We start from the raw sequence: 25,786 nt of genomic DNA, 5'->3' as shown, positions 1-25,786 counted from the left end.
GAAACTCAATGCTGAGGTCAGCAGGAATTTTTTCGCATCTTCTGCAGTGGAGGAACGTTTTCAGTCTCAGGAAACCACCACAAAAAGAGGCAGCAAGAAGAGAGAATATTTCTTGGCATGAGAACCTCAACGCTCAGGGGAGTGCGGCGTCTTATATTATTTATTTTTGGCCACCTCCGTGTTCACACATCATCAGAATATGATCCAAGTGACCAGGGGCAGCCTGATAGTGAGGTGGCTGCTGTAGTTAGGTGACAATTCCAGGTCCACCCAAACACTCAGGCTAATTGCTCCTGCATAGTGCTGGGGGCTACGTGGGCTGAGAACCTCCCAGGATCAGCCTGACAACACCTTATAGGGAAGTTTGGTTTGGGATAGGGGCGAAGCACTGCAAAACCACAGTAGGCTTCAGTGTGGGTTTGCAGAGAGCGTGGAACAGTGTTGCAAGGAATGGTTTATGGTCTCGATCAGCTCATTACCCACAAACAGACAGTTGGCATTTTGTAAAGCTGTTTCCCTATTCCTCTTGTCTACAAACACAATCCCACTGCTGGAGCTCTGGCTGTCCTGCTGCTGGAGGCTAAGCAGGATGCTTAATCCCTCACACCTTCCCATGGCTGTAGCTAGTCTGAAGAAGGACAACTGCTGGGCAGTTTCCCTTGCTGTCCTCTCGGACATTTCCTCTTTGCTGTACAGACGACAGTTTCCTTCTTCCAGACAAGAAGAAAGTGGGAAAAGACTCTATGAAGGGAGGAGCCCGAGGGGGATGTCACACACAGCCTTTTTAACACAAGAACCTCTGCAGGTGCCCAGTCATGATCCTCTGCAGCATGCTAAAGCCTACGTTCATCAAAACAGAAGGAAACTGATGGCTGAAAGGAGAACAGACATGGTGTCTGGGATGACCTGTGGTTCCTGGTTTGTGGCGTGTGGCAGGAAGGACCTAGCCAAAGCCAGTTAGTTCAGGAAAGAAGGGGGATGAGAAGTGGAAGAGATGTTTCTAAGAAGGCAGAGACAGAAATCATCTGTCCCGTAGCAGGCCCCAGTGCCAATCCTAGCAGCCTGGGTAATTCCTGCCCCCCCAAGCCATGCCCGGCCTCACTCTGCAGTGCTGGTGGCAGGAGATGTGCCGTGCCCCGCGTGCTGGAGCCGTGCCTGCAGCCCGGTGAGGGCTGCCTGGGAAAGGCAACAGGGAGGATGCGGCAGCCAGCTCCCCTGCAGGCTCCCAGCGCAAGGCGGGTGCTGCTTCCAGAGCCAGTTCTGCAGGGCCAATCCCCCCTGGGACAGGCAGTGGGTTTTAGGGTTGCTATTTATTCTCTTCACTGAGTAATCACCCAAATGGCTCCATTTTAATTTGTAGCATTGCCTATTGCTTTCATGCGTCTCTCTTTGGAGAGCGAAGTTACAGGGTAAGATAGGAGCTGCTTTCCGTTTCTGCGGGCAGACAAAACTTTCAGGTTTGAAACCATTCTCCGTGTGTTCAGCCCTCTGAGTCCTGAGCAGGATCTGACCTCCCAGCCCACTTAGTAAATCAAGGGCTTCTAAAGCATGTAGAACTGATTTTATGGCAGCAAGATGCATTTCACTAGATTTATGTTATTAAACTGGAGGGGGGGAAGCCTCATTTTATTTGGGGCAGTCCTTGAGTTTTACAGGCTTGTTTGAGTAAGTAATTATTTTGGTAATGCTGGGGCCTCCTTTATTGAATCGTAAATGCATCCTGAACAGCTCTGGGAATAACAAGCAGACCTTTCCCTGAAAGTCTATGGATTGTCCTGATTAGCAAATGTGAACATTAGTAGTTTACTCTCCGATTAGCTTTGCTGCTGAGGGCTGCCTTGGTTCACTTCTCTGGGGCTACTCACAAGATTAAGCATGTATGTAAATGTTTGCAGGATCAGTGCCACAAATGAGAAAAATAATAATAATAATAATAAAAAAAAAAACAACCCAAAAGCCCTTTCTTTGGAAACATCCTCTCTGACCATGTTAGGGAAAAGGATCAGATAATTGGGATCTTTATGATGCTTATTATAAAAAATGTTCTGGAACTAGTTCAAGCACCAATCAGAAACCACATTGTTCCACTAAATCACTTTCAGATGCCATTTCAGATACAGAATACAATTACTCCTAGTTTAAAAATATAAATGTTCCCTTCATAAAACACACACACACACACACACACACAACTATTTTAATTTATTTTATTTTTATCTGTCTTGGCTGGAGTTCAGGCCTTCCACAGATGATCTATCAAGAGATTTTGTGCCATTTCTTTCTGCTCGGTGTTGTGCAGAGCCCTCTGCGTGGTGCAGATGAGATCTGTGACATGGACATCAGGACTTTACATACAAAAGAGCTCTTGCACAAGCCAGGGGGCTGGAGGCCCAGGCTTGGATGTGTATGTGCTTAAGAAATCAGCTCAAAGCAAAACCTGGAACAGCGATTCTGCCCGCATGTTGCATTAAAAAGCCACCCGAGATGCCTGGAGGGGTTCCTGGCCTGTCTTTTTTTTTTTTTTTGTTATTGGACAGTTACGGGTTTGGGGAAGCAAGCTCCTTTCCCTGTGTGGTGGCTGCCGCCCATGTGCTCTCCTTGTTGTTAGGAGGGAGAACGTGGAGGCCATCTGTGAGCTCAAGCTGTGAGCCTGGCCCTGGTGGTAAGTGGGGGACCCACCGCCTCCGTGCTGTTTATGTGTGAGCACACGCTGAGGTGCAGGCAAACGGGGAGGCGTGAAAGAGCCCGAGGGGGAAAAAGCTGTTACAACGGGGGCTGGATGGGCCAGGCACCCTGCAGTCTGCAAAGCCCAGCTCAGCGCGGCGTGGCACGAGCCTGCCACCCATGCACAGCCCCTGGTTAAGACATTTGGTGTTGGGAGATGCTTCCAATCTCCTTCTGGCCAAGTCAACGCAGGGACCGGCATCTCCGGAGGGTTTCTCAGCCCCTCTGTAAGGAGGGAGTGAGCATCTCTGCAGAGAGGTATGGAGGGAGCCTGGGATAACTCAACAGCCAGTCCCAGGGTGGGTGGTAAGGTGCTTGGAAAGGGTCCCAGTCTGCCCACGCTGCGGAGAGGCTCAGGGCGAGTTCCTGAGCCTTGTGCTTTCACCGCATCGCAGCTGGGCTGCACTCGGGACATTTCTACCTCGCCGGAGTGCCTTGTTGCCTCCAGGTCGGGACTGTCTGGGACATTTCTAATGGAAAGCTTTCCTCATCGTCAGGAAATCGTCAGTCGTCATTGCTGAAATCCTTCTCAAAGTGGTTCTGTTTTGGTGAGCTGCCGCCCAGCCCCAGCCACGAGCCTGCGGGAGCACAGCCTGCTCCCCTGCCAGCCGGCTGCCTCCTTGTGCAGGGCTTGGGGCCCCTGTGCTGCCTTCAGTCCTGCTGTGGGACAGGAAGCCCACAGACACCCTGAGCGTTGCTCCAGAATCCCTACAAACCCCCCCCCAGAGATGCCAGACCCCCAGCAACCTGGCACAAAGCCCTGGGAACCTGGGATCAAAACAGGGATAACGAGGTTTAGCTTTCTACCCCAAGGCTAGGGATGCTTGAGGATGCTGCCATCTTTCAGACGCTCCACGGGCCGTCCTTTTTTTCTTTTTCTGGGGTGAGCAGAGGGATTTCTCAGCGTCAGGGCAACGTGAGAATCCTGAGGGCTGCATTTTGGAAAAATTTATATGGAAACATTTTCATGTTTTCCAAAACAAAAGATGCTAAGGGGTTTGTTACTAAGGGAAAATTCCTGCACTAGTTTCGCAAAGGCTGGGATTTCTGTGTTTTCTTAGTGTAGCTAATGCCTTCTTTAGGAGGGCTGTGGTCCTGACATTGAGAGGAATGGCCTCTGAACTCAGTGGTAGCCTAAATACGTATGAAGTCCAGGCCCCAAAGAAAGCAGTGGACTCCCAGGGACTTGCCCCAGCAGCCTCGGTGAGACCAGAAGCTTGGGCACGGTGTGTAAGCTGGCATTGCCTGGGCCTCGTGGTGGAGTACGGGATCTGCTCTGAACCAAACTTTTGGCTGCATGGGCAAAGCCACTTTGCTCCTCCGTCTCAGATTTCTGGGAAGCAAAATTTGAATGGAGAACAAAGCCACTTCTGAGGAATAAATGTTTAGGCTGATGTACGAATTGAAGAACCATTTTGTAGCAGTCTGAAAGGGATTTTCAGAAGCACAGGCTGTTCTTCCTACCGCCAGTGACTGATTTTGCACGGGGAGCAGAGGCAGGCTGATGCAAGGTGACTGTGGAAATTTGACCCTCAGTGCTGAGGATTTTTAACATTTCTGGCCAGAAAACTGGAGCTCTTGCTGAGATGTGATTATTTCTGTGATGTTTCGTTATTACAGGACAGTCATAGAGTCTTGTTCAAAGGCCAGGACCCCCCTGTGCTTTGCCACGTCCCTAAAGAATGTCCCAGAGATTTCCAATCCAACTGACCAATACTCTACCCAAGTCAAGAGTGGCTCCCGATCCCCTTCAGTGAGTATTTTTTAATTATTACATACTAGTGTCATTAATCACTTTGTTTTTCAGCAAGGTGGACATGGCCTTTGCTGCAACATGCTGGTTTCTCTTTAAAAGAGAGGTTGATGACAAATATCTCACAACCTTTGCATTACGATGTGCTTCTTACCTCAGGGATAAAAGTTTGCTTTGCGAACAGGAAACATTTTTCACTGATGAGAAGGGGAAGTGTTACAGGTCTTGATGTTGCTAACTATGGATTCACTGTCAGGTTTGGGGCTCATGATGAGGCACTGGTCATTGGTGGTGTGTGATTTTTCAAGCATCTCATGTTTTCTGTTCGTAAAGATTATATTCCTAGTCCTTGTGATTATGGAAACATTTCTAGCACAAGACAACTGTATCCGAAAGCCTAAAGAAACCTAGAAGACGAGTAAAAGTGTGTCACATTTCTTGTTCTTTCTCTTCCTTTCTTCTGTTCCTTTTTATGCCTGCCTCCTGACTTTTTAATACTGAGGCTTGGCAGCACAGAAAACTGCAATGGGAGGAGAGCCAAGATTGTTTGTGCACTCAGGTTTAAGCTGCAATATCAAAAGCGCAGCTCCTGCCTTGGATCCAAACATCATCAGAATCTGGTTTCCATTCAGTCTGGTGATTGGTTTTGAGCTCTGCACAACAAAGCTTAATTCACCTATACGGAGGTGTGGAAAACCAAGTGTCAGTAGCTATTAGCAGCAGCAGGACAAGTGCCATGTTTATAGGTATGCACCTCTTCTGGGGCTCACTCCTCATTCCACGATATCGCTGAAAATGCCAGAGGAAGCAGAAGCAGCAGGAGCAGAGGTAATGGGCTCAGGATGGTGCCAGAATGCCATGGGCGAGTTTCCTTGCAAGCTGCCCATAGAGAGGGCCCGTCAGCATGCACAAACAGAGCCATATTTCATTTGCACATAAGAACCCGGGATTGTCCTGGGAGGCCATGTAAGAAATGGAGCTCCATGGTTGGTGCTAAACCAGTAACAAATACTGTGTCCCCTCCTACCAAGAGATCAGAGCACAGGGGGGTGCCTGCAGCAGAGGGAAGCTGGGACAAACGCAGAACAGCAAGCATGTCTGTTAGTTCTTCATTGTATCTCTTACCAAGCGTAACTAATCTCACCACCGTCAGTAGGGATTGTGACCATGGAATGCACCCGGCTCCGGGACCTAGTGGACATTCTTTGTCGGAAAATTTTTAAACAAGACATAGTATTTTTCATGCAAACATTAAAAAGTACCTGTTTTGAGTATTTTTTGGAGAAAAGAAAAGAAAACCCAGTCTTTCACAAAATGAATCATTTTTATAATGCCAGAAAGCTCTGTTCCTACAGTTTTTGAGTGTTCTGAAATTTCATGTTTTCCAGTAAGAAATGTATTTGGTTATATTTTTTGAATGTTTCAGAAAATAAGTGGTGTTCATGTATCAATATAGTATGACTGACTATATTTTCAATGAATTACCTTATCTCCAATATGTGGGTAACCACACTGGAATAGCAAAGGAATTCAAAATCGTGTGAAAGTTCATGAGCGGAAGAGAAAGAAGAAGGCAGACAATGAAAAGAAACACAAGGCAAGGACCTTCTGCTCAACCTTAGGTTCAACCTAGGAACTTTAGGTTCAATGAAGAACCACCAAGGTTAAAAATGGAGAAAAAGCAGAATGAAGCAGCTTGCAGGGTAGATTCCCAGGAGTGGAGAAGTCCTGCACAGGAAGAGGACTCCAGATTATCCATGGGACTTGACCCATGTGTCAACAACCCTTGGCTGTTCAGGAATGGTGATGAAAAGGAGGATTTGGACGCATTGAACACTGCATTGTTTTGTTTGGACCTATCTATAAGGTTTATGCAACCTACTGAAAACTTACTGTAAAAAGTAACGACGCTAAAAAACTTTGCATAGCCCTCGTGTCACAGGCTTTGACCATCAGATGTCCCTGAAGAGATGAGCCCTAACTTAGAGCTCCTGTAAGGCTGCAGAGTGGAGATGTGTGCTTTGATTATGAGAGTGTACAGGGCAGAGAGGCCTGGATGTCTGGTTTGCATGGGGTGGTGGCAGAGTGCCTGGGTTCAGGATGTGCAAGGAAGGCCACCAAAGGCGGCAGCGCTGCAGGCTCAGGAAACTTTAAGAACACTGCTTCTGTGCACCGCTGGGAGCCTGGAGATATCCGGAAGAGGGGCAGAGCCTGGCTAGCAGCACAACTACTTTCTCCATGGCCAAAAAGCAGAGCAGGGCAGACAGAGGAGGAGGATGAAGGTGGCGGTGCCTTACTCGCAGCACCATTCTGGCTGGCAGGCAAACCTGTCCGCAAGGGCAAATTGTGCAGAGCCAGTTGCAGCCATCCCCCTTCTGCAAAACATGCACACAGCATGGGGGCTTGGAGGCTTTCAGGGGCCTTCAAAACCACCTCTTGGGTGTGCTCCAACTGAGTGAACACTCCAAGGACACCACCAAGGTCCCCTGCCTCTCAGACTGCACAAGCTAAAGTGATAAAAATTGAAACAAACAAACAAAAACCAACAAAACAAAGACAGAGAAAAGAGGGAAAAGATGCTGTGAGGCCCAAAGGGCTACGGATGTGGGTACTGCTGGGCTTAATTGACTTCTTCCTTGCTCTGTGAGGAGGAAAGCTGCTGGGACAGCATTGCTGTCTTTCGGATTGTTACTGATTTATATTTTTTTAAATATATTTTTTTCCCCAAAGCAAACAGGCGAGTGACGTAAAGCAAATGGAACTGCGGTTCACAAGCCGGGAAAGTCAGAGATGATCCCAGGCTGCAAAATCCAGATCTGGATTTTGAGCTCCCTGCAGCACAAGGCCCTGCAGATCTTCAGCTGGTTTAGGTCTGCTGCCTGAAAGAGGGGGCAAGCTGCCAACTTCAGAGTCAGGTTCAGGTTTGAATTCTGAAACCAACTTCCCTCACCCAAAGTTCAGGGTCACTCACGGAGGCTCAGAAGGGGAAGCACCAATTCCAGCCCTTCTCCTCTAACAAGGTTTGGTCTTACCGTAACAATTCATCTGAGCCCCTAATGAGAAAAGCCGTCTTCTTTGTGATGACAGTTAAATATGTGCTCGTTCTTCAATCAAAGGTTCGTATTATAGTAAGTTTAGATTATTTCTGTACTGTGGGAGTACTCTGAATTCACAAACTGCAAGTTATTCTGGTTTGGAACATGTGGAGAACTTCTGAAGACTGCGGAATTAAAGCAGGTAGGTGTCATGTCACAACCTGTGACCTTGTTTCCATTATCAGCCTTGAGTCCACACCCATGGATTTGTTCGACAGGGCTCTGAGGTGCTGGAAACATCTGTGAATGAAACTTAAAACAAAGGCCTTGAACTCTGATACTCACTGAAAATCTGTGACTGCTCCTTGCTTTGAAATTCTCACCAATGGGGAGAATTACTCATGGGCTGATTGGATTATCCATCAGATGGTTGGAGAGGAATCACAGAGTGGCTTGGGCTGGAAGGGACCTTAAAGATCATCTGGTTGCAACCCTCCTGCCATGGGCAGGGACACTACCCACCAGACTAGGCTGCCCAAAGCCCCATCCAACCTGGTCTTGAACATCTCCAGGTATGGGGCATCCACAGCTTCTCTGGGCAGCCTGTGCCAGTGCCTCAGCACCCTCTGAGTGAAGAATTTCCTTCTAACATCTAATCTAAATCTCCCCTCTTTTTAAAACCATTCCCCCCTGTCCTGTCATTATCTGCCTGAGCAAAAAGTTTCTCTCCATCAGTCAGGTGGAGAACATCATTATGATTTAATTACTGTTTCAAGCAAATCAGTGGAGTCGATTAAAAGTGAATTCTGAGAGCATATATGCATTGTGGGGCAGGCTAGCCACAAACGAGTTCACTTCAAGCTCTTAAGCCAGGAAAAAGCATGACAAGTCAGTCATGCCTCCTCATCCTCCTAACTTTCCCGGGCAAGAAGTGGAAGGGCAGTTCAGGGAGATGGAGCTGGCACACAGAGTAACCCCAGAGTCTGTGATTGACTCAGGATGGTGAAAGAGGAGTAAAGGGAGTGCAGTTACTGGATATGAAATAGGGTCCATGAAGCTTGCAGGGATTTCAGACACTGGGATTTTCTGCAACATTTATTGGAACAGACAGGCTGAGAGCACTATGGGATAAAGGATCCCAAATCAAACAGCCTAATTGGTCTCAAATGGAGTGACTAAGGAACTCTCTCCCTTCCAAAATGGGTCAAATTGCATTTTAGAAGGGGATCTCTGAAATTTGAGTGGGAGGCCTGGATAGAAAAACGAATGGATGAACTCATAATTGACATGGATTCCATTATGGCTAATACCGATGTCAGAGCTGCCACCGAATATGTCCTGCAAATCCTGTCTGGGGGAATTCCCTTTAGAGATGTGACCCAGGTGAAGCAAACTATTTGCCATGAGCCTGTGAGGAACTGAGACTTTAATTGCAAACATATGGCCGGGTAACTTTCCAGCAAGTGAAAACTGGGGGATAGAGACCTGCTCTGAAACAGATGATCTAGAAGAGCTTTCACTATCTCTGATCCTCGTTGTCCTGAAAGGGGAATGGCTTTCTGTGCTTTTGTATCATTTTATGCTGACCAGAAAACTTTAATGAAAAGAAAGGTGATGTCAAAATATAATGTTAGCACAAAGAGCCCAGTGATTTTAGGAAGCATTCATAAGGGTCATAGTTCCTTATGATTTTATTTAAAGATGGTTTATTCCTTGTTTCTTTGTTGTTGTTTTGTTGTTGTTGTTGTTGTTGTTGTTGTTTTTTAAAGGCAGAGGTCTGATCTTCAGCATGTTCCTGTCCTGGAGAAGACATAAGGTGGCTTATGTCATGAACAGCTCTGCCTCCAGTCTGCGAAGATGTCTTGAAGGACAGGATCATCACCCACTTGTGATGGGGACCAGTGTGGCTGCTTAAATTGTCTCTTCTAGTGTATGGTAAGTGCACAGCAGAAAGGAGGGCTTGGGTACCAGCTCCTGGATGTGATTGCTGAGGTAAAGACCAAAGGTAAGGGCCTGAGTTTCAAGGCAGCTCCCAAGTGAAGTGGGGAAAGTGCCCTGCAGAGGCTTCTCATAGCTTTTTCACACCATTTTCACAGCAGTCTGATTCCAGCTCTCAGTTGTACTGTATCAGAGTTGGGCTCTGCAACAGAGAGATAAGTGCCGAAGAGGGGGAAAAAGCTGCAAGGCTTTTTGGTGCACTTGGGGCCCTGACAATTCCAGCCCCTTGTTTCATCTTGCCTATTATTACCTCTTCTAACTCTCCTGAAGGCTGATGGAGGATTTTCCATGAACTGAAGAATACCTTGAATACTAGGAAATCAGTGTGCATTTTTACTTGCCTCTGGGACCTGGCAGCATGTCCTTATGTGTAATGACGGGTGGATAACTCTTGTCCCAGGTGGCTGGGAAAGAGTGAAGGGAAATATGGGCTGGCTAGACCAGGAGTGGTGAGCTCCAGTGATTTTTCTTTTCAGAAAGTATTTTTATTTGTCAGGTGGCCTTGAAAAGACAAGAACGAAACAAGACAAGAGCTACCCTATGGTAGGTATACTGGAATTTATCAGGGTCAGACAAGTTTTGTTAGGTTGCACAGTAACTTCTAGGTGTGGGAGAAGCAGCTTCTCAGTGTTGGTGATGGCTGTACTTGTGGTGGAGAAGGGATTTCCCCTTTCTTGAGCTTGCATCCAGGTAAGGCAGGCAGCACGTCAGATGTCAGCTGGGTCATTGACTTTTGGAAGAGAACCAGATATGAGATTGAACAAACGTGAGAAGCTGTGAGTGCTGCTTTTGTATCCATAGCTACACTCATCCATGTGACTTAACTAATAAGGTTTGAAGAGGCAAAGATTGTAAGGAACTTAGAGCCTAATTGCTGCTTTGTGATGAAGTTTAGCAGTTCACACAGGCCAAAGTACCAATTTTGGTCAGGATTATTTCTTTAAGAGCAGTGTCTGGGACATCTGTGGCAAAGGCTCTGGTTATACTAAATAGTCCTGAGAATGAAACCAAGAAAAGTTGGGTCTGCAAAAACGAAGGCATTTAGCAATAAATATTCCCTGAACCAGTGACCACATGTCTGAAAAATGAGATTTATGCAAAATAGGAAGGGAAGTTTTATAACAACACTCTTTCATAAAATAACAACAGTGATGTATGCACCCATGTACACACACGTTCTTTCCAGATAAGATCAAACACTCCAAAGATGAAACATTTTTCTATTTATTTTTCTCATGACTTTGAAATATAATTTTTCTGGGCAGAAATGCTGCAGAGAATTTTTTCAGCCACTGCTGAGAGTGATCTCTCTCCCTTGCCTGTAACAATGCACGTACACCAGGCCATTGCAGCCTGTAACTTCTCTTGCATATCCCAGTCCTCCTGCCATTCAAGTCCTGCTCTCCTTGTTCCATGCATCACCTTCCAGGACTCTGGAATACATTTCCTCTAGATGTTCTGTTGGTGGTGATTTTAGCAGATAAGATAGCGGTAGGTATGGGAGTGGAGCCATCAGAGCAATAGTGGGAACTGTTGGAAGGGATGAGATGCAGAAAGGAGAGAAAATGGGGTAAAAAGATAGAAATGGAAGGAAGGAGATGAGGGAAGGGAAAGGTAGAGATGGAAGAGAAAGAAAAGATAGAAAAAGTGAGGATCCCAGAGCTCAGATTCTTCCTCTGAGCCGTGTTATATACCGCATAAATTACAGTAAATTGAAATATTGTTAATCTATAAAGGCTGTATTGTTCTCTTTTTCACTTGGCCAACTACTAGTGACGTAAGCAGGAACTCTGCTCTGGGCTGAAGAAGTCTAGAGCCTAGCAAGCAAGCCTGGCGCCCAGACTGGGGCTGGAAGTGGGATTTGGCCTCTGCTACAGAAAGACTTTGAGGATTCAGACTTAGAGGAACCCAGGGAATGTGAGGCTGCTGGGCAAGCTTCAGATAGGAGCATTTAGTCAGTGTTTCTTCTACAAAACCCAATAAAAATACATCTTGAAATCTCTTCCAGGAAGATGTCAGAACTCTTCTGCGGAGTTAACATGCCCAACGCAGAGACCAGCTTAGTCATTACAGAATAAGACAGAGGGGTCTACGTCCTGCTAGAAGTCCATATATCCTGCAAGTCTACTAGGTGCTGCTGACTCCATGATGTGTATAAATGTATGTGTGTATATGCATATACATACGTAGGTATCACTGCTTATCAGCGCATGCAGTGATCTGTTTTCTCCCAATAATTCAGTAATTCTGCCTTCAGCTTTGCAGACTCCAGGATCCTGGCCAGCTGGAGCAGAGGAGGCTGCCAAGTCCCTCAGGTTGATGGAGCCAGCAGGCTGTTCCACCTGACTGTCTGGAAGCATTCTTTTGCTCTCTTGGGAGGTTCCCAGCGTGTCTCCATTTCCTCTGAAAGAAGGTTCACCCATGATTGACAGCATCAGTGTCAGGTCTTCTTTCCATGGGTGCTGAGGCTGCAAAACCCAGAGATCCATGGCCCTTCTTTGTACTGTTTCAGCCATCTTCCAGCTGCACAAGGCCTGAAAATTTAAAAAAAAAATAGCTAAGTAGGCAGATGAAAAGACATAGGCTCCTGGCTAGTGCTATAGCTGCTATATAGGGATAGAGAGGACGATCTCAAGAATTCTTTGTACCTCACAGCCTGATGAGGACAGTAACAACCCCTGGTTTTCTGCTCTTCTAAATGAGAAGAACCTCTTCGTCAACAGCTGAGAAGATCCTGAAAAACAGAAGTGTGTGAGGAGGCAACAAGGGGACAGCTGAAGTTTATGTTGTTAAGTTTCTATGCTAATCTCAGGAATGATATGCTGAAAAAGTAAATCCTTTGCAAATGCTCATGAATCTCTGGTATTTGGGTGCTCTGCAGCAGAGATGCAAAAACACAAAGAAGTTTTTACCAGTTGATCTCACCATGTGGCTCTCATCTAGTGCTCTATTCTGCCTGCTTCTTGACTGGGATGGTGTTCAAAACAAGTGGGATCTTCAGAAGTGCTCCGTATAGGGGAGAGTAAGAAAATTCTTCTTTCCCCCCTCTTCGCCATCTAAGCAGCTTGCTGAAACTGCACCTCCCTCTCTGGGTGCCCTTCCCAAGTACAAATGAAAGTTGGTTCTCCCCTACACTTTGAAACAGAGATAATGACTTGCACATCAACACTGCTGACTGTAGTCATGCCCTGCTGTTGTGCTGCCTAATGGGGAGTGTGGTCCCTTCCTATGTTTCAGTCCTGTTTTACACCCCAAGTCCTATCCTATGTGTGTACACAGCAGTGAGGTGCAGCCCCAGAAGTGGAGAGGAGAGCAGAGAAAAGAGGTGGAAAAAAGTGCCAGAAACAGGTCTAGGAAGTTCAGTGAATGCATGAGCAATACCGTTAGTGTGTGTTTCTGAAATGGGGTGAAATGTGTAATATGTAGCAAAAAGCAGCTTTGCTGGTTCTGGCTGACTTGCACAGTAGGTCTCTTTTATCCTCTTTTAATATGTGAGATGTTCACCCTGCTGAGGAACTCTGTCACTTTTTGTTCAGCTCGCTGGAGCTTTTCACACACAGAAAAGACGTGCAACCCCACGCGCTTTCTCTCTTCCTTAACACAGAGGTTCCCAAACCATGGCGAAGATCCCTGACAGCCTTCTTTATGTCTTTTGGAGCCCTTACACTTTTATTGTTCAGCTTTGAATAGGGAGTCTTTGAGAAGAGTTAGTTCTCCAGACTAGCTACAAACTTTTAGAACTTTACCAACCTTAATGGGTCAAGGGCGAGGAGTGCTGTTTTGGCCAAGAAAGTGCCAATTTCAGATCAGAATCTCATTATTTTCTCTTTGATTTTTGAAAAGCAAAGAGTTCTGGTGAAGAACTGCATGTAAAAAGGAGCTGAGGATTAACGAAGAAGCAAAGAGGAGGTCTTTTTTTTTTTGCTTACGTGGAAAGGAACTAAAAATGAAGCAGCTGCTTGTGGAAACATGGAAGGTCTCCAGTATAATGAATAATAAGAACAATTTCAGCTATATTTTCAGAGATCGGAACAGTATTTATATGCAAATACTATCTCAGAAGGTAGTGGAAAAATCAGTTTTCCTAGCATTGGCTGGAAAACAGAATTTGCAGTTCTGGAAGACTTACGATTTCTATAGGAACCAAATGAGATGAAGTAGAAAGACTTAAGAGAGGTGATTAAAAAGAGCTTATTTTGTACTGAAAGCAAACTTTCTAGCTGAAGGACATTAATTACATAGGGAGCAAATGGCTTTCTAGCGAGTTAAAGGTGTCAGCTGCCTGCAGGGGTTAAGCCACAACAAAACCATGCCAGTATCTGCCCCTTAGTAACTCTGTGTAAGAAAGCCTCAGAGAGCTGAGCTAGAGAGCAGAGCACAGCCTTGGGGGAACCATAGATGATGCATCTGATCTGGTGTAAATCAAGCTTACCCTACCCAAATTTTGGGGTCCTGTTAATATTGGAATGCACACAAAAGAAACCTTACTTCATAAATCAAGAAAGAGCCTTCCCTATTTTCCCTTGTTTTGAACGAAGGTTAGAGGTCGGTGGTGTGGGCAAAACATTTCAACCACACTGTCTGATGGTTGGGAACTTAAACAACAGAAAGAATTATGGATGTTATCTTGCATTAAGGATTTGCCTAATTTTGTGTTTTGTTTTGGTTGGTCTAGCAATAATAACATTGTGGTTTTTGTACTCACCTTCCCAAAGAGCAGAGCCATCACAACCAAGCAAGCTCCTTCCTCTGCAGGGCGATTTCCATTTTATTTTATTGTATTAGTGAGCTAAAGAAAAGCCCCTGCTTGATATCTAATGAGGCATTTTCATCAAACTCTGCTCCTGACTGAACTCATGTTAATCTCAGCAAGATTCACATAGACAGATGTTCTTGTGTTTCCGGACAGTGGAAGGGGATCTTGTAATTCCACCTTGCTGGTACGAGCTCCGTGGACACCACTGCAGGGACAGAGACCTTTCTGTAGAAAATTCATTGCAGGTTTGGAGCATAAGAGCAAGTACATTTAGCCTGAAGCACAATTAATTAATGCATGATTAAATCTTACTTAAATGTGTTGGTCCTTCTCCCACTGAAGCGGATGGCAAATCTCCCACGGAGTTCAGCAAAGTGGGATGGAATCTATACAGAAATTGTTTTTCCCAGAACAACTTCGCAATAACCAGTGGGTTTGCAAACTCCTCACTCTGACACATTGAAACAATTTGGGACTTTCATTCCATTTTGCTTTAATTGGACTTACGCTGCATCTAAGTCTTCCTAAGTGGGTTGCTCTGCCTAAAATATGTGCAGGCATGTTTGCACTCTCTGAGGGAACGTGGTGGTTAAACTAGAAGGCGAGGTTATGTTAGCAAGGATATTTTCTTTTTATACTGCTTCCAAAGGCAACCCTGTTTTGGGCTCGCCACTCTGGCTTGACCGCTCTGTGCCTCTCCATCCCAAATCATGCTGGGATTTGATGATAAAGCACATCCTCTTTCCAGGAGCCAAGCCAACCCCTACATCCTAACTCACTGGTGTTCTGGTACCTTAGGCACTTTGTGGTCAGAAGGCAGACTGCAAATGCGGGTATTAGCCGTGGTGATGCTGGAATGTCCGAACCCTCTGTAGGAAGAGAAGTTTCTTATAGAGCTGTTGTTGCCCAGTTGATTGTCAGTTCCTTTGTTTTTATGTTTCTCAGACTGTGCCAGCTGAGATAGCTCTTAGCTGGCTCCCAGCACTTACACGGCCTGATTTGGTTCACATATTCCATAAAAGTTTTCCATCTCTAACCAAGGAATTTCAGATCAGGGTAAAAATGTGAGTAAATCAGAGCTGGCATCTGTCCCAGACATATCAATTCCCTTAATTCCCTTTTTCCTGTGGCTTTGGGACAATCAAAATAGGGAATGTTTCCATTGCTATACCTTCATGAAAGTACAATATGTGAATGCTATATCCTGAGTGCATCTAGTGTGTTTCCTTACCTTGGTCCTTACCAACTGCACAGCTTTCTCTGGCAATTATGTGAAACGGAGCACTGCAATAGAGTAAACCTTTTGGCAGGGCTTGGCTCCAGGGAAGATCAAAACCTCCAACGTGACAGTTAATGAAACAAGGAGAAAGAAGAGGGAAGCAATCAGTCCCAGCCAGCCAACACTAACAGAGTCCAAAGGCAGCTGGAGGTGCCAAGGTGTCTGCTTGCAAGGTTGGGAGAGGGTTGGAGGGCTGTACAGAGGGCTGCACCAAGGCAGGTTTTGCTCCACTTCAGGTGACCGAGGAGCAGTGGAGACAAGTCATCCTGTCCAAGGGTGGTTGGCTGCACGTGTTGGTTGCATGCTGTCTTTTTTTTAAGATAAAGAGCAAGCCAGCATTATTCTGCATCCCTAGGGCAGTGGCACTTTGTCCTGGAGCTGACCTGGTTGGAGTACACAGGAGCATGGCGTGGATCCAGGCATATAATCTGAGTGCACAGGTATTGCAAGGACAGCATGAAGTGAGCAACACAGAGCACCTGGAGAGAGATGACCAGTGCCCTTCAGTGGGCAGCCTAAAGGAGTAAAAGACAAAATGTGGCAGTCTGCTGCACCACCAGCCATAAAGCAGAGCAGAGAGCAAGGGCCTCCTGTAACGAGCTTATTTATCTCTAAAGCAGTGTTTTGCAGGCTGTGATCCATGGGTCTTTGGTGGTCCATAAAACATCCAGTGGTGGCTCATGAAACAATAGTGAACCCTCTCTCCTCCCCTCCAGTGGCCGCAGAAACAAGCACACAAGTTAAATGGGAGAAAATAAAAGCTACTATAGATTAACTTTCAAATTGTAGTCTTTTGTTTATTTGAATTACTATGTTAAAAATATACAAGTTGGTCTTTGGATTTTTTTTTCTGAAAAAAAGGTTAATCCTTGGACTTGAGAAGATTAAGAAATGTGGCTCTGAGGGTGCTATTTTTGGAGCCAATTACAACAGCATTGAAATGTTGAAAGATTCCTTTTGTTTGTTGAAAGATTAGGCTGAAGCCCTTCAGTCTATAAAAGAATAATAAACCCTAGTGGGATAAAATCCTTCACTGCAGTGAGGATACAAAAGCTACCTCAGAGTGGTATGTGGCCTGGACAGAGGCACAGGGCTGGCAGAGCCAGCACTGATAATTTCTGAAGTTATCTGTGCCCCAAAAAGAAAGTCTGTGGGCTTTTGCCTTATTCAAGTTGTATAATCTCACCCTCTCCCTCCTGCCATCATGTAGAGCTGCGCAGGTTTGTGAGAAGCACTGCCATCTGATTTGGCAGCCTTTGCAAAGCAATATACAGTTACGTGGTGTGCCCAGACCCTGGTAGTATCCTTCGATCTTGGATAATCTGCTCTGAAATGAGTCTCAGCATCGAAGGATTGGCACAGTCATGTCTCATGAAATCTTGGAGCAAAAGATAGCTTGATCTGACCTTTTCTTCTTTGCCAGCATTGTCATCTGGGATGTTTCTGTTTTGAGGACCAGGCAGTGTACATCTTGCACTCTGCAGTGTTTGCTTTTCAGAGTCTCCCATTATAGTTTCTGGGTTGTTTGTAAACTACCTTGGAGTTCACTGGTGATGGAGATTACTCGGCTGTGTCTTGCCTCTGATTTTGTGCAAATTGTCTGCACGTACAGCTTACTGGAAGGCATGGCTGAGCTGAAGACGTTTCAAGGAAAGTTATGTTTGAAGAGACACAAGCAGTCCACGGCGCAGCGGCTGCACGAGAAGATAAAGCTGCGGGGAAACAACCAGGCATGCCTTTGTTTTGTTTGCTTGCAGCAATGGCAGTTCAGCAGTGGGAACGACAAAAAGCACCTGGGTGCAGGGGTAGGAGTGTGTGTGATTTGTAAGCAGCGGGTAACAACGGTGGGCTTGGGATATGGGCTGGGTCCCTACAGTCACAGGGAGCAAGAACTTCACGGCCAATGGGTCGCTGTAGGTGCTGTTCAAAGGCACGCGCCCGAGGCTGGTGGCAGCAGGGGGCCGTGTCCAACAGCCCCAACCCATCCAGTGCTTTCGGAATTTTTGCCCAGCTCTTTTGCTCCCGAGCCGTGTCCCGATCCTGCTGCCCCAGCCCCTTCTCATGGGGTGCTGTGTTACCTGTCACACTGGGGCATGAGCGAAGCATTAACAGAGCCTGATAAAAATCACATGGCGCCTTTCCCCGTTGTCTTAGCCAAGTTTCAGTGTGATTAATCACACTATGCCTGCCTAAATCTCCCCTCGTTCACCACAATTTTAATTCCTTTCATTTCTTTTCTGGCCGGTGTGTTATGTTGAACAGTGCTGTTCTCATCTGTTGAATGCCTCTCTTTCACCCCAGAAAGTGCCCCGTCTCCGTAGCAAATGAGGTGATCCCCCTGTGTCTCTTATTTCTTCCCAGGACCGTGGTGAGGATTAATAAGCAAACTTTTGCAAAGCACTTTATGATCCCCTGATTAAAGGGTTTATACGAGGGTGAAATGTAGCCCCTAATACACCTTGTGCCGGGGACCAGAAGGTCAGACCGCAGCTGTACGCGCCTTTTGGGCTGTAAACAGGTACAATGTGTCACGAGCACAAAAAGGGGAAGCTGCCTTCATTCCCCAGCCATGACCCGAGCCAAAATTATCTCACATGTCCTTGGCATCGAGGCTTGGCGCAGCACGCTGCCGGGGATGAATCTTGGGATGGGTGATGGACAGCTGGTGCCTGAGGCACATTTAGGTCTTAGGAAAGCAGGTTGTGGGGTGGAAGGAGATGGGCCGAACATACCTAATCCTCACCCACTGAATTTGGTGAAGTTTTGAAACTAGGCCTCCCCTTTGCTCTGAAACAGAGCTATAAAAGCAAGAGGGTCTGTGAAATCAATGAAGCCAGCTTTCCTGCATCTACCTCCTGATGTCTAATAAAAGTGAGCTTATTCATCTTCCCTTCACTTGGGCCCCCAGGTTGGATCTGTCTCCTCTGAACGTGTATTTTATTGTCATTAACGTACTGCTTCTGAGAAGTCTGCGCTTTTGACCAAATGGGTTTCAAAAGTTGCCAACCAGTTCAAAACTGATAAGGGAGCACAGGATAGAGGGTTAGCACACCGGTGTTGCAGGGTAGAGGGTTAGCTCATCAGTGTTGTTTTCTTGGGGAACTGGCCTGAAAACTGCCTCATCCAGCCCCCTTCCACCTGCCCTGTTTTGGCAGAAGGCAGGAGCTTCCAGGACTCAAACTGATTGCAGGGAGGGGGCTTTCAGGGAAGGAGGACAGGTCAGTTCCCCTGCATAATGCCTTGGCTTCAGCTTTTCTAGGAAGCTGAGGCCCAGAAGACTTCTTTTCCCTGCCGAGTGAGAGCCAGCACAATGACACCCTTCCTCCAGGCCTCCACCCTCTGCAGTGCAGTAATGGAGAAGGAAGATGATGTTGTTGTGTGCCACACGTTAATGCTGCAGCTGCTGGAGCAGCCTCCCTGTGCTGGATCCATGCTGCCCCAGCAGCCACGGCTCTGCCTACCACCCCAGGAACACAGAGGCGAGCGAGCAGTCGAGTGCTGGGGTCGGATCAAGTGCTCCCTCCCAAAAACCACTGCTGTACTCGAGGCAGCAGCAAAGGGTGGGACCTGCATCTCTGCAGCTCACGTCTCTGTCCCCTTAGCTCATAGCTGCTGAGCTCTGAGCTTGCACAGAAAGGCCCCTGCCTTTCCCACTGCTCTCTTTCCTCTGCTGTTGGCTGCCACGTCCTTTTTATCACTGCAGTGGGTCCAGGCTGCGCGGATCAAACTGGGAATCTGCTCAGAATTAAAACCACCCCATGGAGGTTGCAGCTCAGCCCCCGGCATAGACAGGCTTGCGTGATGGTGAAGGTTGAGTTTATATCTCGTGGGACTTCCAGAGGTGCAAGCCAAGCCCCATTCCTAATAACCAGCCAGGTGCTTGACAGAACATGGATGATCCACCCACCAGGACCGATGTCTCCTCCTGGAGAAGCCCCCACCTCCTGCTCAGGGGCTGTGGAGAGCCAGGGGTGAAGGTGCCCCTCAGGCACCAGGGAAGCATCGCTTGATGCCACGTTTCTCGAATTTCCTCACTCTGTCCCAGCAGTCTTTTTAGGGGGCTGAGCAGAGGCATATGGCCTGGGGGCTGCTATTCTGCTTTGCCTGCTGGTCCTCCTGCTTCATTTTAAAGGCAGCCCCTCTCCAGGGCGCTCTCTGGGCATGTGAAAATAATGTAAAGCCTGCAGCTATGGCAGAGCGCTACACAACTACTGTGCGAGCCCTACACAAACAAATTGGAGTCATCCCTGACCGCTGCCCCATGGAGAGCTCCTCAAAACACTGCTGGGCTCACACCACAGCCCCCACGGCGAGCTCGCTGCAGTTGCTCGCCCCACGCACTGCTCAGGAGGAGCCGGCTGACATTTCATCGTGTGCCATCCGTCATGCCGGAGGACAGGCAGCAATGTCATTGTGGGCATTCCTGGTGTGTCACCACCGCTGGGACTCATTCCATGCGGCTTCTCGGGTAAAACTTGGGGCCTGTTGCAAGGACTGGCAAGGGTGGAAGCCAGCTCCAGCGATGCTCGTGACAAGCAATGCTACTTCCATCATCCAAGTGGGACCTCTGGCAGCCCTCCGGGAGTGTGTGGGGATTAGCGTCAGATTTGCCAGAAGCTTTGAGACTTTTTACCTCCATCAGATCACCTTCTTCAGTGGGGCTGTGCCCCATGCCATGCCTATCCAAACCGCGCTGCCTCTTCTTGCTCCCTGTGGATGCTGCCAAGAAGTGAAACGCAGGCTGCGAGCAGCGCGAAAGGGTTAAGGCGTGTTGTTCATTGTCACATGGTGCTGGGAATGCAAACGGAGCGAGAGGCTGGGGAGCACATCTTGACTGCACATGTGGCCTCTACCACAAACACTTCAAAGTGCTTCCCTCAGACTGACGGAACAGCCTGACGCCGACTGTAAATGCCCTTGACACGCAGAGTGGAAAATATCAAACGCTTCGGCAGTCCCCCCAAAACGCAGCCTGTTTTCACTGGGGAAGGCCTTAATGAACCTGTGCGGGAGAGGAGGAGGAGGAGGAGGGCTGGGCGGACGGCAGTGGGACGGGTGGTTCTCATTTAGCCTGTGTACGGGTACACGCCAGCCTGGGCAACTGGACTTAATCTGAGGCAAAGCCAAGTGCTCTAGGACATTTTAAGAGGGGCCGGGATGACTGCAGGCGGCTCCATGTCAAGACCCCAGTGCGCCGTCCCCCTTTCCTGCCCCACTGCATGTGCAGAACTGCACAATTAGGAACAAAGGGGTTTCCAGCCTGGAGGTTTCTCCCTTTCCTCAAGAAACCCCCACCTCCTCCCATCCCCATGCCTCCTCCCCATGAAATGGCCGTCCTGGCCTGGTGCTCTCGTGACACCAAAAGCACCCCTGTCCCCAGAGGAAACCAGCCACGCTGGGGGACGTCCCCACCTCAGGGAGCGGAGACGTGTGGTGGCCCCGTCCTCCTCGGGCTGTGGGATGGGGCAGACCATGGTAGCATTGGGGACCATGTGCTGTGGCCCTGCCTGGGGACAGTCCCCTCTTTGGTCACCTGTGACATCCTAGGAAATGTGTCTGGCTGCCATTTTGGAGTAGAGTGTGCCCCAAGGGGCTGAGGCCTTGTCCCCCAGCAGAGACCCCAACCCAGGGACACAGCACCATGTCCCCCATGCTGTGTGGAAACCTTCGAGCAGAGGGCAAGGGCCTGTGTCTGTGGCAAAGGTGTGAGGCACCGGAGCATGGCTCTTCACCTTGAATTAGCACCAAAAACACCTAAACAATCTCTGATGGCCCATTTTGAGCCTGATGCCCTCTCTCTAGAGGAGGAGAGTGAGTGGTGGCTGATGGAACTAACATGCGTGACCACAGGCAAACCTTTGGCCCGACCAGGCGCAGCAGAGGGGACAGCAAGACGACGGGCCTGTGTGCGGTCTCCTTGGCTCCAGCACAGCTCACATCACTGCACGGCTGAGCGGGGCTCTGCTGGCTGTAGGCAGGGATCCATCGGTTATGACACATTTGGCATGAATGAAATTGCCTCATAAAATACTTCTCAGATCAGCAAGAACTTGAGGGACCTCAGGAGGGAGCAGAAGGAGAGGAAAGTTCAGACAATCGGCCGCGAGGGCCCGCACGCCTTGGAAGCAAAAGCAGACAGGGGAGAGAGACCACCAAGGGGCAAAAGGTGTAAAGTGGAGGTGAAGCAGAGGTGCTGCAACTCATGGAGAATCAACTCTGCTTTCAGGGGGAGCATATGAGTTGGACCACCTCCATCTCTTTGGGAGAGCAACCAATATTCCGGATAACAAACAAGGTAGAGCAGTTAAGAGGGCTTTAATGGAGCATCTTTGGGGAACAATATTAAAGAAGGTAAACAGAAGACGTAGGCGCCACCATAAACTGCTGGCTCCTGGCAGTGTGAATGTTAATAGCAAACCTAGAAGCCTGGGCAGTAAACAACGGGAGGTAGAAATAGCCACCGATGGAGAAAAAATAATAATAAAAATGACTTGGCATTTCTGAAACCTCATGGGAAGGTGCAACCAGAAGTGGGCTGTTGGATTTACCAGCACCTTCTGCTCGGACAAGATGCGATCGCCTCCTGTAGCATTACAGCTTTGGTGCCGCTGCCTACTGGGGCACGGGTAGGGCTGGGTGTCCGGAGGGGGTGGCAGGCTGGGCCGGCGCGGGGTCGTCCCGCGCTGACAGATAAAGATGGATGGATGGCAGAGCTGCAGATTGATGGCTGCTGTCAGCTGCTGGCCCGCCTCGCCAGCCCGGGAAGGGAAGCAGACTCCATGCCCAGTCCTTTTAAAGGCTTTTGCCTCGGGATATGATTTATTGTTAGAAAACAAAGGATGTTTAAGAAAAAAAAAAAAAAAAAAAAGCCAACACAAAATAAAACATCTCAATTGATGAAAGCTGTCTTTGGTCCCCAGTGGCTTTTCCCCCTCTCCATGAGCCTGGGAGCAGAGGAGGCATACATCTCCCCCAGATCACCCAAACCCTTTTAGGTCTGCAGCTCTCCCGTCTCGTGATGGGCAGGGACTCCAAAACCTATCCCCAGGCTGTCACTGTGCCAGCGAGCATGACAGCATGTGCAAGCACAGAAGAGCTCTGACCAATGCTATTTATATGTGATGAGGGACCAGAGTTTTAAAAGCACAGAGGTGCCCAGCTCTAGGCCATGGTTCTGGAAAAAGAACAACTGCTCAGGGCTGAAAATAGTCAGGATCAAAATTAGGAGTGGAAGGAATTGTTTAAACAAACAAAAAATAATTGAATGGCTGATAATTGGGAAGTGTTTAAGGCTATTTTGTGAGATGCTCTAAGATAACTGAACTGCTATTCTGGGAGCCTCAGCACTGTCTTACATAAACAAGTCCCAGCTAAGAGAGAAGGTGGAAGCAGCATTACTGTAGGTTTAACTTATGCATCTGCTTAGGTAAGTATGGGCATATGCAAGTGGCACTGATGTGCATGCATGTTAATGGTAAATAAAAAGTGGGGAATCTGATAGCAGTGAGTGGAAATCAGTGAGAATATGCAGACACCTGGGAAAGTGACCTAAAGGCAGGATTGGAAAATCTGTGGCTGCTAGGGTTAATGATAATAAGAATATATATATTTTTTTAAATGTACAAAAAAAGCCAAATCCTACAATGAGATCCCAGACAATAATGGGAAAATATTCAGCCTGCCTGTAGAACAGACAAAGTTATTTGTTCAACATTTATTTTCTCTTTGGAAAGAAGTAGGATGACACACTCATACTTTACGGAGATAATGAAATACTTTGTTTTCTATCAGCGATGAAGCCGTGTGTTAAACAGCAGTGATTAAAGTTAGACATTCTGCAGGATCAGATAACTTGCATCAAAGGATAAACAAATTGGCCCGAGAGCTCTCTGAACCATTAGTGTTGATTTTTAAACAAATCTGGGAACTCTGGGGAAGTTCCAGAGGACTGGAAAAAAAAATCTAACACCAAACTAATACAGCAGTAAACAAGAGGACCCACGAAAACAAGCCGTGTTTGGCAGGACATGGATCCAGAAAAACTGATCTTAAGAAAAGTCCTTGTGGAACACAGTCCATACAGAGACACAGTGTGTCTCCTAATTAATGTCAATCAGCTGCGGTTTACAGAAAATGGATCCTTTCTATTGTTTGTGATGGGATGGCAACCTTAACTGACAAGGTGGCATAATGCGCTTAGGTTTTTGCATGGTGCTTGGCTTGCATCCACATTTTTTGTAAAAAATAAGAAGGAAAATAATCGTTCCAGTACAAAAGCGGTTCAGTTGGGATTGGTTTTACTGGGTTAATTGTAAACTCGAAGATTATGTCTGGTGGGGTTGTTCCTCACAGGACCTTCTGGGGGCTGCATAGGGCGGATTGACCTTTGCTGGATGGGTGATCAGGAGAGAGACAAACCTCTCCATGGACAGGTCACTTGATCTCTGTCTACGCTAGACCTTGTGTCCTGGTCTCCAGAGGCTGCAGAGCAGGGAGCTGCTGCGATGCGCCAGCACTCCCATCTGGGCTTCCTCTGTGTGCAAACTGAGGCCCTGGGGTTGCTGGTACGTACCCAACCCGGAGCTGGGACGCAGCCAAAGCATGCCTCCAGATCTAAGATTTGGGAAGCATTCTGGGATAACCTCATCTAGACACAGCTTGGGTCCCTTGGCCAGGAGGGCTCCCCTCTAGTGCATGCTTTAACCCAGCTGCATGCAGGGTCTTCTACAGCTTGAAGGTCTGACCACCAGGCACCACAACAAGCCAGTTCAGGTCCTCAGAGCAGCACAGCTCCTATAAGCTCTCTTGGGCTTGTGAGAAATGGGATGTTCCAGCCAGCTCCAAGGTGCATGTGATAGCAAGTGCTGTTTTCCTTTCCAGAGCTGCCCCACATGCATATAAACTCAAAAGCAGCTGTTCCCAATCATGCCCGTTTATTCTTTCAAGTCGTGATAATGATCATCTCAGTTTCAGCATGTGTGACAGTCTGTCTATTCCCTTCAGCCAAGTTTCCACAACAGCGGTATTTACAATCAGATGCTTGCACCCAGAAGTCTATGCTGAAGTGCTGGGATGAATGCTCATGGCAGCTGAGAACCCAGTCATCCTAGGTATGCTGTTTCCAACCTAATGTGATCAATGGAGTCCTAAATCTTTTCCTTAAACACTGGAGAACCCCTTTAGAAAATTTTAATCTGTAGATAACTGCTGAGCACGTAGGAACCTTCTTTCCTCGTTCATTGTAGCGATAGCTTGCAGTATCTTGACAAGCTGGTGGGGCACTGCCCACAAGTCTCTGGATTAAAAAAGGGAATTCCTGACCCTGCAGAGCCTGGAGGAGCTACGAGTAGGAAGTAGCTCAGGTTTTACACAAGGTCTTTTAGCCCAAGAGCTTTCAGCAATTTGACTTCATAGAAACACCACTCCACACGTGGCTGGGATGCATCTGAGAAGCAAATGCACGTGGAAAGGTGGGTAAGCAGAATGTGACCAGCCCAGCACAGCAGCATCTCCCCAAGCAATGGCTTCACCCAGAGCAGTTTCATTTGTGTGGGTTGTTGGTAGGATGGCCGTGAACATGCAGGTCTATGGGGTCAGCAGGATACAACAGAAAATTCCCTTTCTCTTACAAGCTGCATACTCCATCACTCAGGAATGCTAACAGCCACATGTTTGGCTGAAAAATGATCATCCTCAGGAAGGGAACAGGTCTATCAGGCTAAAGGAAGGGAACAACTCAAAGCATGACATGCAGGAATGACACCTCAGGGCTTCAAATTTGTTCCCCATCAATGCAGAGGAAGAAAATCGACCTAGACACTGTTGAGGCTGACAGGTCTTAAATTTAATCTGCTCCAAAGGCAAGATGTGACCCCATTCCTGCATGCTGTACAGCTGCAGCTGCTTTACCCATTGGTTTTTCCTACTCTCTGGCCACCTCGCAACCTCTCCAGCAGAGCAGAGATGTATTTCTGCCTGCACACTGGCTGTCAAAACCAACTTCAGCAGGATTTCCTGTGTACAGCAGCAGTTAGGTGTCCAGACCAGCACCAGCCCTGGGACAGTGAGCTCAGGCCCCAGCCCTTTTCCCTCAAGGCAGGTATTTTTCCTCCCATTTGATTTTCCTGGAGCCCCATACAAGGTTTTGAGGTGTTGTTTTTTCTGCTGTTGCTGCCTTTGCCTTTTTCTTCCTCTTTGTTTCCCCTCATCTGGCAATTCTCATCCCAGGTCGTGGCAAGACC

At 47.6% G+C, this 25,786-nt stretch overlaps 1 long non-coding RNA gene across 15 annotated transcripts in view; it reads left to right on the top strand.

Annotated features, from left to right (window-relative positions):
• The window catches only part of LOC118170927, a 31,519-nt gene extending 15,191 nt beyond the window's left edge, over positions 1 to 16,328 (top strand). For 5 of the 15 annotated variants that reach the window (XR_004752926.1, XR_004752925.1, XR_004752929.1 and 2 more), the window contains 4 exons: positions 4,345 to 4,477; positions 9,282 to 9,447; positions 10,097 to 11,670; positions 11,768 to 16,328. This is a non-coding gene — a long non-coding RNA (uncharacterized LOC118170927). Of the gene's footprint in view, positions 1 to 4,344; positions 4,478 to 9,281; positions 9,448 to 10,096; positions 11,671 to 11,752 lie in introns of all 15 variants that reach the window. The other 10 variants (XR_004752932.1, XR_004752930.1, XR_004752934.1 and 7 more) reach the window with 10 other exon arrangements.
• Positions 16,329 to 25,786: the final 9,458 nt, after the last annotated feature.

Source organism: Oxyura jamaicensis, chromosome 8, assembly GCF_011077185.1.
Source record: "Oxyura jamaicensis isolate SHBP4307 breed ruddy duck chromosome 8, BPBGC_Ojam_1.0, whole genome shotgun sequence".
NCBI lineage: Eukaryota > Metazoa > Chordata > Aves > Anseriformes > Anatidae > Oxyura > Oxyura jamaicensis.
This window is presented reverse-complemented; position numbering and strand designations above follow the sequence as displayed.